Genomic DNA, 14162 nt, shown 5'->3' with positions numbered 1-14162 from the left:
AAATAGCCAGATCATTTGCTACCAAGGTGTCAAACATGCTACCCCTAGGCAAACTGCAACACTCCCAATTCTGGTTTAAACCAGAGTAAGATGTAATTGAGCAATATTTAACAAAAAAAAATAAAAATATAATAAGACAGATAATATTACATTTTAAACTAAGTCAAAATATTGCTTCAGTGATCCTGATGTATGGATTCATGGCCCCTGTTTCTGTTTGAATTTGACAGTACATTTAAAATGGAAAGTAAATTGTAAAAATCCAACTTACAGCTTTTTGGAAATCCATCAGTTCACATCAAGGGAGGTACACCTGTATAGCTCCAATGAACCCTGTTGTAACACACTATGGAAATATAATAACAATTATACATAGACAGGGACTGGACATGTGATTTCACTGGTAAAGACAAATGAATGAGGAAATTCTCCCTACCAATGCAGGTTGCCATCTTCTCTGTAACCTGAAATCTTGGAAAACTGACCAGAGCATTTAGAGGTTAAATGTCTTGTCCAAGGTCACACAGCTAATACGTGTCAGAGCTAGGGCTCGAATCCCAGTCTTCAAGCTTTGAGGCCAGCTCTCTATCCACTATTGCCTCTCTATAACAACAACAGTTGACACGTTAAGGATTTAAAAATTTACAAGTCACTTTACATTCAAAATGATTTCATTTGATCCTCACAACAACCCTTTGAGGTAGGCACCACACATTTTATCTTGTTTTATGGATGAGGAAACTGAAGCATGTCTTGTTCAGCTTAACTCAGCTAGTAAATGTTAAAATCATGGTGTTCTTTATGTAAATTTGGTGATCAGCAGAGTTTTAGATCCAAGTAAGTCTCCAGAGCTCAGGAAGAGCTTATATTGTCTGGGTCTCCCTGAAAGTGTCCCTTGTGTAGGTGCTTTTCTCTATACCCTGCCCCTTTTACTCAGCTACAGGAAGACAGAGTCAGGGAGGGGGGTACAATTGAATTTATGTCTCCTTTTAGCAAGTGCTTTGTGCTTGTGTCCCTGGAGGGTGTTATTTTATCTGAAGTCTGTGTTTGTAAGATAGTGCATGTATAGCCTGGGGCTTATAGCCAATACTGTCACTGTCTTATTCTCTGCCCCAACACCCTAAGGATGTTTTCAAGATCCCCAGATGTTACATGGAATAGAAATCTATCATGTTACCAATTCCTATCAAAACACCTAAAAAATGGAGGGAGTGGCTTGTAATGTTCTATCGAGGACATAGTACCTTTTTACTGACCTTTAGAAACTGATTCATTAGGATCAATTTCCATAAGGCATTCTCTGTGCCCAAATCTCTGAGTAGCTTGACCAGTGGATGTTTTGAGGGGCCATATATATATATATATATATATATATATATATATATATATATATATATATATATATATATATATATATATATATATATAAAGGAAACATATTTACTGTAGACCTCATGGACCTTGCCCCAGAAAAACTGTAGGCAGGGCACAGCATGAACAAAAAAAGGGAAAGCATTTGCGGAATTCCTGGGCCACCTTGCCCTGAGCTTTCAGTGCTCTGTAGTTTGCTATGAAAGCTTTAAATAATTTTCACTGGTGGCAAAATTTTGAGGCTGGTCTCGGGATCAAAGTATCAAGTCTAGCAATGTGAATTGCTTCTTCTAGGCTAAACTGTGCTGGTTGATCATCATCGGGAAACTTCCTAGACCTAGAACAAATAGACCCGTTCCTCCCATTCTCATTTCAGTTTCAGTGCTTGTTGTCTTGTGTTAACAGTAAGTTGGAACGTGAATATTTTAATGACATGGCAAGTGTCTAGAATGTCCAACTATGATAGACCTTCATTTCTGTAAGGAGACCAGAATATATGGGTGAAATGACTTGATATAGTGGAAAGAGGATTGGACTAGGAACCTAAGGGTCTGGGTTCAAATGCTGGTTCTGCTGTTTTGTGTGATCTTCTGCGAGTCACTTAAACTCCTTGAACCTCTTTCCTCATGTGTAAAAAATGGAGATGATATCACCTCTACCATGGAGTTATTGTAAGGAAAGCATAATGCAAAACTATAAAATGCTACATGAATGTGACCAGCTATTACTTGATTGACATACTCTTTGTCCTTATGCTGGCTTTCTTTAATTTGCATATCTGTTTTCACTCCTCTGAAAGAACTACATACTTAAAAAAAAATTATAGTGTGATGTAGTGGAGAATGAGGAGTCCTGAGTTTGAATTCTGACTGATATGTTAACTGTGTGACCCTGAGCAAGTCTTTTCCCCATACTGTGCCTGAGTTTTCTCATCTTAAAGTGGGGAAGATAATAGTTGCTTTACCTATTTCACGGGCTTGTTGTGAAGAAAGGACTTTATAGATCTCTTCTGTCAAAATTTATTTATGTCGAGGACTTTGGAAGTTTCCAGTGTTCCTTCTAATTGGGACAGCTATATAATAATTAACTCATAATTTATACTAATAAGGTAACAAACTATTAGTTTCAAAGGAAAGAATCCCTTTTTATTTGGCCAGGATTGGTTTATTGTTTGATTCTATGTCAGTACATCACAACAGTTAGTAAATACTGTGCTGGACATGGCATCAGGGAGACATGGATTCTAGTCCAGTCTTTGATACTTTTCAATTGTGAGACCGTGTGCAACTCACAATCTTTTGGAACCCTCATTTCCTCATGTAAAATGAGGATGATAATACTTTTACAAGGTCATTGTTAAATTGGAATAAGATACCATATACAAAATTTGTGTACTTGAAAATGCTACATGAATGTCTATTTCTAAGTTTTTGATCCAGCCTACCACAGTGAGTAGAGTGTTGGGTTTGGTGTTAGGATGACATGAGTTCAAGTCCTGTCTTTCATACCTATCTTAGCTGTGTTACCATGGGCAAATTCTTAAGAACTACAGAGATAAGTTCCTATCTGTAGGTAATTCTCACTGCCAGAGTTTCTAGGTGAGGAAGTCACCTCAGAGCTCACCTAAATAAGAATGCTGTGTCAATTCTTTTATCAGTGCATGTTGAGGGTTTTATAATCTTACCAGCGTTATTATGTGTCTTTTAACAGCCAAGGTACAGCACCCTACAATTATATTTAATTGTTTGGCTAGTTGCCTACACCTATCATTTAATCAGGTTTTCCTTTATTACGGACTTGAAATTTCAATGGAATCTATCCTGAGTCACCATAACCAATCCTACAAGCACAGGAAACAACTTGCCTTGTGTCAGCCACATAGTAGAAACAGTTTTTTTCTACATAATCTTGGCTAAGGTGGATATTAGTGTAGAGAGGCTTTTTAATTTGCAGTGCTAGAGCTCTTATGGGGGAGGTTTTTCCTCCATCTTCTGTTGAGTTACAAACCATCTTCTCAAATCTCAGTGGGGCCATTAGTGGAAATTTTAGTAGTCATTTTATTAATTGATTATTAATATAAATAACATAGCATTTGTGCCTTGACATTATAGTATTATACTCATCTATTGATATGCAAAAAGAAACCGTGGTTTTGTAAGTTGGGGAACTTTTTATAAGGTGATTCCCTCCACTAATGCAATTTAAACTCATCTATATTTTAATAAATAAGTTCTGGGGGGGGGATGATGGAGGCTCATATATGTTAAGAGAGTAGCCTATGGTCATACAGGGAATAATGAGAGGTGGGATTTGAACCCAGGGCTTCATGATTCAGAGTTCAACACTCTACTACCACATGACATCTCTACTATTAAATATGTTTTGATATGTCAATAATGATAATATTTAGATTCACAAATGGGCTTTATGTTGAAAATACCTTGCATAGTGTCTATCAGTATCTATGTATAAGAAACTAAGCATTTTGAAAATCCTCTTTCATTCTTTTTAAAAGCATGTTGAGAATATTAGAATGTTAGAAGTGGAAAGAAGTTTCCAGACCACCCATCCCAATCTTTTCCAGCCAACTTCCTTTTTTTCTCCTTTTGCTTTTCATTCCCCCATCTTCCATCCCTGCTTCAGGTACAGGTCTAGAAAAGTGAATTTTTTTTTTTAGGTGCAACTATTATTCCTTCTCTTGTACAGGGCTTGGCACACACCAAGCAATAAGTGCTTGTTGGCTGACTAATAACTGTGATTTCATTGGTATTGCGAACTCCCAGATAAGGAAATACTCTCTAACAATGCAGATGGGCACTTTTTATGCAATTTAGTTTTAGAGAGTTGCTTAGAGCTCTGATAGGTTAAGAGATTTGCCCAGGGTCATTCAGTCAGTGTGTGCAACAGAGACAGATATTTCTGGTTCTGATGCCAGCTCTCTATGCACTATACCAAACTGATTCTCACATATATTAAAAATTTTTGTCTAGAACAAGACAATATATTATTATATCTTAATAAGGCAACAGAGAATATTTTGCTTGCAAAAATTAACCTGGGAGAAAAAAAATACAAAGTTCACAGCAGAGAACAAAAGGAAATTTAGAAGGAAGCACAGAAAAACAGAGTATCTGAAACTGATGAGTAGTATTTATTACAGTTTTTTTAAACCAAAAATGATAAGCAGTATTTATTATATAGGTTTTTAAGTGGAAATTCATGGTTTTGAATTGAATCCTCTTTTCATGCGGTGCTGTGTACATGAAATGTTCTTTTTTGATTGTATATTTTTGCATTTAAGTTTAAAATGAATAAAAAAATTTAAAAATGTTAACCTGGCAAATTATTGAACAAGTCAAGATCAGAACTTTGGAATATGGATTTCTAAGAACAGCTGTAACTCATACAGACTGAGTATTGTGGGAAGATATGGTTACCTAGAATAAGAATGAAGCTGGGTGGGATAGCTACCTTTACCTAATCCAAAGATGTCCTCAACTTCTAAATTTCCCTTACTTTATGTATATACTCAGTTGCTAAACCTTGCTTTTTTCATCTCTACATCTTTCAGTCTGACTTTTCTTTCTACTCATCAGTTACTACTTCAGTTCAGTTCAGGCCCTCCTAGCCTCTGGTTTGGACTGTCACAGTGGTTTTCCAATTGTTCTTTCTCAAGTCACTCCTCACTTTAGTCTGACGTTCACATAACAAACTTTCAAAGTGACTTTCCTTAAGCACATATCTGAGCACATCACTGTCCTACATGATAACCTGTGGTTCCTCATGGCATCTAGAATCAAGCATAAATTCCTTTGTTTTACTTAAAACAAAATCAAACATCAGTTTGAGCTCATCAGTTCTCTATCTAAAGGTGGATAACATTCATTAGTCCTCTGGAATTGTTGTGGATCATTGTATGTCAGAGTTGCTAAGTCTTTCACAGAACCTCACTTATTTGTTTCAGATGTAACAGCGCTATCATGTTAAAATCAATGCCAAGTAAACTCAGCCAGTAAACATTTTTAAAGCTATTCTCTCCCCTAAATGAGGGAGTTTTTCTTTTCTACTGCCCCACACCACAGTTTATTGATATTTCTGTTTATGAAGAACATACTTTTCATTGTTTCAACTCGTGACCAAACTTTTGGGAAAATTTGAGAACAACTTTCCCCTTAGAGAACTTATATCTGGATAAATGTACCATTTGTATACCCTTCCTCCGTATGTTCTTCCCCTCTAATTTACTATCCTGTATATATTTTTAGCTATGAAAGCACTAATAATATCCAACTGTATATAGCTAATGTTTCCTCTTGTAGTCTACCAGTTAATTGGGTTCCCATTTTCCTAAATTCTACCTTTTTTGCCTGTTACAGCCTGATGCCAACTTATTTTCCAGCTTCATTATGTATTGGCGTTTGGTCCAGGCAAACTGGGCCTTCTCTCCATTTTTTCCTTCTTTATGTCCTTGTCCTGGTCATTCCCCATCCCTGGAATGCCTCCCTTCCTTGCTTCCACTTCTAGAATTTCTCTCTTCAAGTTGCAGCTTAGATGCTATTTTCTGTGTGAACCTGGTCAGGATATCCTCAAGTGCTGGTGCTGACCTTCCCTAATTATGTTATATATAATGACATTGTGTTTCACATTGTATTGATTCCATGTGTATACATCTATCTATCTATCTATCTATCTGTCTGTCTGTCTGTCTGTCTGTCTGTCTGTCTGTCTACCTACCTGTATGTCTATCTATATAGACACACACATATATATGCACATATATACACATTATTTTACATAAGTATAGAACATAATATGATAAAATATAAACTATACAATATGTAAACAAAAATAAATAAAAACATGTAGATTATAGATACAGGAATACGTCAGAGATGTTGTGACCACTCCATTCCAGACCACTTCAATCAAGTACTGCAATAAAACAAGTCACATGAAATTTTGGGTTTTCTAGTGCATATAAAACTTACATTCACACTATTCTGTGGCCCATTAAGTAGGTATTAGTATCATGTCTAAGAAAACAATGTACATACCTTAATTTAAAAAATGCTTTTGCTAAAAAATGGTAACCATTATCTGAGTCTTCATCTTTTTGCTGGTAGAAGGTCTTGCTTTGATGTTGATGGCTGCTGACTGATGAGGACGGTGGCTGCTGAAGGCTGGGGTAGCTGCGGCAATTTCTTAACATAAGACAACAATGAAGTTTGTCCCATCAATTGACTCTTCTTTTCACATGAACACTTAAAAGCCATTATAGGATTATTAATTGGACCAACTTAAATATTGTTGTGACTTGGGGAATAGGGAGGCCTAAGAAAAGAGAGAAAGACAGGAATGGCTGGTTGGTAGAGCAGTCAGGACACACCCACATTTATCAATTAAGTTTGCCATCTTATATGGGCATGATTCATGGCATCCCAAAACAATCACAATAGTTATGTCAAAGATCACTGATCACCATAACAGATATAATGACCATGAAAAAGTCTGCAATATTGTGAGAATTACCAAAATGGAATACAGAGACACCATGTGAGCACATGATGTTGGAAAAATGATGTCAATAGACTTGCTCAACACAGGGTTACCACGAACCTTCAACTTGTAAAAAAAACATAATAACTGCAAAATACAATGAAATAAGGTGTATGTATGTGTATGTATATATGTGTGTATGCATATTCTTCCCTAACACATTATAAAGTCCTTGAGAGCAGGGATTGTTTCATTTTTTTTGTTCTTGTTTTATCAGTTGCTGGCACATAGTAGGTGCTTAGTAATTTTTTAATTGATTTACTGAATCTTTGTCTATTAATCTATTGTAGCCTTAGAGTTTCCAGGGGTGCTAAATGGCACTGTTGCACAAAGCTCTAAGTAGGGCAAACACCATGAGACATGCCATTTGATCAAACTTGAAAAAACACTCAGCTGAACAGGGACATGGAGAGAGATGCCAGGACACCTCAAGAGCATTGCTGGAAGGCTGAAGCATGTATGTTGCAGGGGTGATAGGTTAGTAGGACTGGAGAAAAGTTCATCTTGGAAGTAGGTCAAGGGATATTTGTCCTGTTTTAACTAACTGTCCTTCCTAACTCCTCCCAAAATCAATTGTTTCTAATATGATGTGCCCACAGTAATAATATTATCTAAATTTTGGGGAGTAGGAGGCAAAGTTCATTTGCTTCATTCTAGTTATGACTCTGCTATCAGATGTCCTGAGAAAACAGTTCAGGAGTCCAAGAGTCAGTTTAGAAAATTGGAGGAAGAAAATAACTCTTGTTTCTTGTCCTATTTATTTTTTAGCCCATGGTAGTTGATGCTTACTTTCTTTTTCCTCCTTTTTTGGACCTGCTGCCCTAGGATTTGTGGCATTTGAGTGAGATTTTGCTGAAATATGTACTATTTCCCTCCCCTCAATGTTCCAAAAATTCTAATTCACAATATTATTTTCAGGTCATTGTTCTCTATATTTAATTTCCAAACCCCTTTTGTGACCTAAATGATTGCTAAGTGATATTAATGCACATTAATAAAGAGTAAACACAGGCAAAGAGGTCATTTAACTTTGATGAAATCCTGAGGTGAATTTCTTGAAGGGTCCAAGATGGAACTCAGATTGTACACTTTCTAGCACTCAACTGTTGACTAGAGATATTAAATTTCTGGAAAATTTGATGCCCTGAGGGAGTAAAAATTTCTTCTAGCACCCTTTTAAAATGATGAACATTTGTTTTTTAGGGAAAATGGAATTATATGCAATACTTGTTTTTTTTATCCTTCTTTCCAGCTCTAAAGTCATTTTTGTAAGTTTAAGAATATAAAAACGCATTATGCATATTTTGAATTCTCATAAAATTATCACACTTGTCAAATGTACAAGCATAGTTTATTTTTACAATAATTAGACACTGGAAAGCATGACTCAGAATTAGAAGTGAAAAAGGCCAAAGGCTCATGGACAGCACAGAAGCTGTATGCCTCTATATCATTCTTCAAGAAGAGAGGTAGGAGGTCCTTGGGATGAGAAGCAATGACTAGGATCTTGAAAAATGTATCTTAGTATCTCTTAACAGACAGGAAATGAATGGTTGCTGGTGTGGAAATCTCTTCCAAATCACTTGTTTTCATTCAGTCAAATCATTAATTTGTTTGACAAAGGTTGAAATCAATAGCAAATTAGTGGAATGAATGAAAAGAGAAAAAGATTGAGTATAATTAAAGCAAATTCAAGCTGACCTTTTAAAACAAGCCATCAATTCCAAATATGGGAAATGGATAAATGAATAGATTTCAGTAAAGGCTATCACAGTTTTCTTGCAGAAGTTAAACTCACAAGAAAGAGACCAAAGGACCTAGGAAAATGAGTTAGTCAACAAATCCTTGTTCCCATTGCCATAAAAGAACCACATGTCAACCAAGTGAAAAACAAATTTAGATTGTAAAACTATAAAAATTTACAGAGGAGATTAGTAGGAAATTATGAATAGCATCCCCTCCTAAAATAATGAGAAGCATAGGATAGTGAAACAAGGAAGATTGTCATTAAACCCAGTTAAATCAGATCACTCATTTAAATCAGATCACCACTTAAACCAGATCACCACTTAAATCAGACAAATTTAAGGTAGAAAATGGAAGGAAGATTAAAAAAATGTAGAGGAAAAAAATCTGTCAGTATTTCTGTAGCAAACTATTTTGTTCATTGGTGATAGCACATCTGTATTTGTAGTCTAAAACCAAAGTGTTTCTTGAAGAAGTAAAAGTTATTTTAAAGAAAATAAAGACAGAAAAGCTGGGCCAGCTCAAGCCAGAGGTCTACGACAGAGATAATAATTTTGAAGGAGCTCTCAATATTGTAAAAAGGGAAGATACTAAGTGATTAGAAAAAAGTTAAAACTTGTTAGTACTACCTTAAAAGGTGATCAAGAAGATATTAATAACTGCTAACTCTTATTTCTACTTTTTGACATCTTCAAAATCTTTAAGAATAATTTATCCATATATTGAGAACCTCCTTGATGAACATGAGAAGAAATTGGCAAGGCTTTAAAAATAATATTTTATAGCAGATCATAAGTTGATGGTCACATATTTGCATGAAAAGATACGTGATTCCACTGTATTTATTGTCTTAGTTAAGGCTTAGTTATAACAATGTGTCTCCCAAGCATGTATTAAGATGTCTTGATAGATTGAGCAAAAAAGAAATTTCTTTATATTTCCTATTAATATCCATTGAGACATAAAGCATGCAGACATAAACTTACTAAAGGCATTTGCCACAGTATATTGCAGGTCTAATGCAAAGGCCAAATGGGAAGGATATTACCTTATATGATGAATTTCTCCAGATGTTCTTGTTTTTAGATAACATTGTCCTGATTGTATCAAAATCCGAATTCTTGTGGATCCTTCTAAATGAGCTCTATAATCCCTTGAAAGTGTTCAACTGAAAAATTCACACAATAAAAATCAAGTGGAAGAGGAAGAATGTTTATTGTCCAGATAAGTCAGATTAGTCAGTAGGATGAACAGACCATAGATCTGGTATATATACATATGTACATATATATGTATATATATGCATACACACATTATATATATACATATACATATATATATTAGTATATTAGTATATATCTTGGATAGGCACGATGATGAGCTTGGCCAAGAATTTAACTGGAGAAAGAGAAGAGACTACATTACATTTGACAAAATTTACAACATATTCACTCTCTAAACCTGATCCAACAAAAATTTTTTAAAAAACACACATATTCTTCTGACTGTGAATCATGGTCATTACACAAGAACCAACAAAAAATATTTTAAACTAGAATATGCTTTTGACTGCAAATCATATAGATTATAACCTTCAAACAATGAATCAACCAAAAGGCACTAGAGAAATATACATTATGAGTAAACAGCTCTGGCACATTAGAGACACTGAAGGGAGACCTTCCCCTCCCCAAAGAACAGATGAAAATATATCACCAAAAATGTAGAACTGGAAATTCAGGTGAGTAAGTCATTTAGAAATCAAGATGGACTGCACTGTTGCTCTCAAAATATTGAAAGACATAGAGGAAGACCCCTTGAACACTGGTTGACTCTTCCTATGGAGGATTTACTAGAGGATATAGATGAGTTGCACAAGTTAAAGGCTGGGTAGGTTGCAATCTGCACCACTGGTGGGAGTGCTCACACTGATGCAATCATTGATGAATTCAAGTACATAGTAAAGAAATTGGAAATTTTTAAATTAACTATTTTTTTTTCTATTTTCTTAAATGGAGCTACGTTTTTGAACTGTGGGTGATCTCAGTTATCTCAGACAATTTATTTTTCCAGTTTGAGAAGTGGCCAAAATTTGAAGAACCAGAAAAACCATCAATATGATAATAAAGTTATTGTGGTCCCTTAGCATGTAGCAGATGCAGAAAGCAATTATTTTCATGGAAGAAAATTAAGGGGGAAGGAGAGGGAGAGAAAAAAGCTAATACTCTCTAAACAATCATGGAAGTTCATCAATCTTATTTTTTTCTGTCTTTATCAATCATTTCTATTACTTTTAAATCTTCAATTTTATCTTCTTCATCGACATCTTGAAACTGAAGATTTACCCAAATTGAGACACATCTGTTTATTTCTTGAATGTGGTATCAGCATTTCCAAATATAGATCTTTTTTCACCTGCTCCCACAAAATACATCTGTGAAACTGGAGAGGAGTGATAGAGGGCAGAGGTCATGTTGTGCACAGTCCTTTCCACCATCTTGTGGGTAGAATATGCTTGGCAGAGTCCAAGCTTGCATTCCTGGGCCAAACACCTGAACATATTCTTTATTCTGTAACATTTGCAAATACATTATACCCTTAGCAGGCTAAGGTTTTGTAACTCAGTGAAATGCAGTGGCAGTTGTTCCACTGAGTAAATCACTAAATTAAAGAGTCTCTGAGTTATACAGGACCTCAGAGGCTATCTGGTCAAACCCATATCTGAAAGTCTTTTACCTGAATCCTCAACAAGTCATCATCACATCTTTGCTTTAAAAAGTTTACTATGGGGAAACTCACTGGTTCCTGAGGCAACTGACTCCACTTCTAGATTTTTCAAATAGTCAGAAAGTTTTTCCTTATATCAAAAATAGATTTGCCTCTACAGTTTTCTACTTCCTTTTCCTAGCTCTACACTCGGGGCAAATAGGACAAGTCTAATCCATGCCTCCACTCCCGCCCCCCCCCCCCCCCCCATAATAGCCCTTTAAATTCTTGAAAATTGCTTCCCTAGGTCTTCCCCCTCCTCAGCCTAAGTATTGATAGTTTCTTTAACGAATCCTTTTGTGGCATGTTCTCCGGTCCCCTTACCATCCTAGTCATCCTCTTCTGGATTTGCTCCAGTTTGTCTTTCCAAAAATGTGGCACTCAGAAATGAATACAGTCAGCCAGATGTAGCCTTTGCATGTCAGAGTAGAATTGAACTAGTTTATCCCTTTTTCTGGGTACTAGCCTACTCACGGGATTTACTTTCTTGGCTGCCGTGTCTTTTTTTTTTTTACTCATGTTGAGCTCAGAAGTCACCAAATACCTCAGGCAAGTCTTGTAAGCTCTCTAGGCCTCAGGCAACCCATTAGGACTTGGTCTTGTTTCTAGTACAGCTCTTTCAGCCATTATATTGGGGAGCAACCCTGTGAAAATGTGAACCACTGGCTCTGTAGTTACTGAAGTCCCAGAAAAGCAGATTCTTCCAGAGTCCTTGGTGTTGTCAAATGGTTCAGAATTAGAAACATTATTTTAACAGTGGTGATGATATTAAAGAAGATGCATTATCATCTGCCTTGCAACTATACCTTATGGACTGTAATGGGGGGTGTGTATCGGTCTTTCCATCTGACTTGTATTTGAATTCTCCTATATTGTGTCATCTCCCTTTATTAGAATGTGAACTTCTTGAGAATTGGGTTATCTCTGCTTTAATATTCCTATCCTCAATGCTTAGCATACTGCCTTTCACATAATTGGCACTTAATTCATTACTGATCTTTTTTGTGGCTGAATAAACTTCTCTTTATGAGATATTTTATGGCCCACAAGTAAAATTTTAGTGCATTTCAATCCTAAACCTAAACCACTCGCTAGTAAGGATTGTTTCATTCTTTGGATGTGTGCAGTTGGGGATATTTGGATATCCCTAGCACTTAACAAAGAACCCATCAAATAGGTCCTTATTAAATATTTTTTGATTAATTTGACTGGTCCAATCTAGGGGTGACCCAGAAGAGGTCTCATGTACCTAGATGGATGACTCAGACACTCAAGGATCCAGTAAAGATTCTAAATCTTTTGAGAGTCAGACCTCCATTGTATATAACTCAAAGGGATTTTTGAACTTTTGTACTATTATCACCCACAGATCCATCATACGTGGTGATCAGGTTCTAATCACAGGTTCTAATTTCCATTCTTATCTGTTAACTTGTGGAGTGACCTTTTTGAAAAGAATTGAGAGGGACAGCACTAGAAATCATGGTACGTGAGAATGAGGATTGGTTGAAGGAAATGGATATGTTTAGTCTGGAAAAGAAAAGAAAAGACTTGGAAAGTGGAACCTGGTTTTAGTGATTTCGAAGGATTAGACTTGCTCTCCTTAGCCCCAGATGGCAGAATTAGGAACACAACTAAGGTAAAAGTTTTACTGAAGCAGGTTTTAGTTTGATATAAGGAAAAAAAATTTCCTAAAAGCAAACATTTCCCAAAAGTTCAATGGGCTATCTGGGTACTGGGAATCTTAGATGATTCCAAGGTGTCCCAACTCTGAGATTCTATGTCTCTCTAATTTTATAACTTGTCCTATATCCAAAATTTTAGTGCCTTATCAAATCAAATAACTATGCAAGCACAAACTTCATTTTCTTCATTCTTTTGATAGGATATTTTTCTCTTCTAACTGAAACACATTGTTGAGTGATTCATACACAGAGGAAGCAACTCTGAAGAAGTTCTGGTTTTTGACTTTTGTCTTATATTTATTGTATTAGTTGTGTAGTTAACTCTGATTTTGTTATATTACACAAATACCAATTGTTAGTAAGAATCAATCAATCATAAAGCATTTATTAAGCGCTTACAACCTCTGCCCTCAAGGAGCATTCGTTGTGTTGGGGGAGTCAGCTTGTCTATAAGTAGGTACATTTAAGAAAGATATGGAGTGGTCAGAAGATTGTGTTTGTCCTTTGTTGCTGAAGAAGACCATACCATCAGAGAAATGATGACATGACTTGCACTTGACTTTGTTTTGAGTGAGGGAGGGCTGTGCAGGTCCAGCCTCACTTCTCCTCCAGAGCCATCTGAATCCAGTGACCAGAAACTCATCAGGATGACTGGAGATGACTCAGGATGCACTGGGAGACCTTGGAATTTGAGATAGATGTGGAGTTGTTGGAAGACAGAGCAGAAAGCAACTGGGGGCATGTTGCAGAAGGTGGCATTGGAGCTGAGTCTTGAAGTAAGCCTAGGTTTCACAAAGGTGGAAGTGAGGAGGGAAAGCATTCCAGTCATGAAGACAGATAATGAGTGCAAAGACAAAAAGATAGGACCTGTCTCAATAATAGCAAATATGGAATAACATTAGAATGATAGGAAGGTGCCAACTTGTCATAAGTATTGAAAGCACTAGCAAATCATCATCATAACTGGGCTATAAAATGTTGACTAAACATTTTTAGTAATGTTGATTCTGCTGTGCCTTTGGCAGAGGCTGCCAAGCA

General features: G+C 36.1%; 1 long non-coding RNA gene across 8 annotated transcripts in view; it reads right to left on the bottom strand.

Moving 5' to 3' along the window:
* Window positions 1-14162, bottom strand: part of LOC140509616 (uncharacterized) — a 33368-nt gene that overhangs the window by 18131 nt on the left and 1075 nt on the right. For 5 of the 8 annotated variants that reach the window (XR_011968844.1, XR_011968847.1, XR_011968848.1 and 2 more), the window contains exons 2-4: window positions 9722-9841; window positions 6426-6702; window positions 272-346 (exon numbers count right to left, since the gene is read on the bottom strand). This is a non-coding gene — a long non-coding RNA (uncharacterized lncRNA). Of the gene's footprint in view, window positions 1-271; window positions 347-436; window positions 604-6425; window positions 6703-9721; window positions 9842-14162 lie in introns of all 8 variants that reach the window. The other 3 variants (XR_011968853.1, XR_011968852.1, XR_011968849.1) reach the window with 3 other exon arrangements.

This window comes from Notamacropus eugenii, chromosome 1 (genome assembly GCF_028372415.1).
Source record: "Notamacropus eugenii isolate mMacEug1 chromosome 1, mMacEug1.pri_v2, whole genome shotgun sequence".
NCBI classification, from domain to species: domain Eukaryota; kingdom Metazoa; phylum Chordata; class Mammalia; order Diprotodontia; family Macropodidae; genus Notamacropus; species Notamacropus eugenii.
Note: the sequence above shows the minus strand (reverse complement) of the source record. Positions and strands in the feature narration are given on the sequence as shown.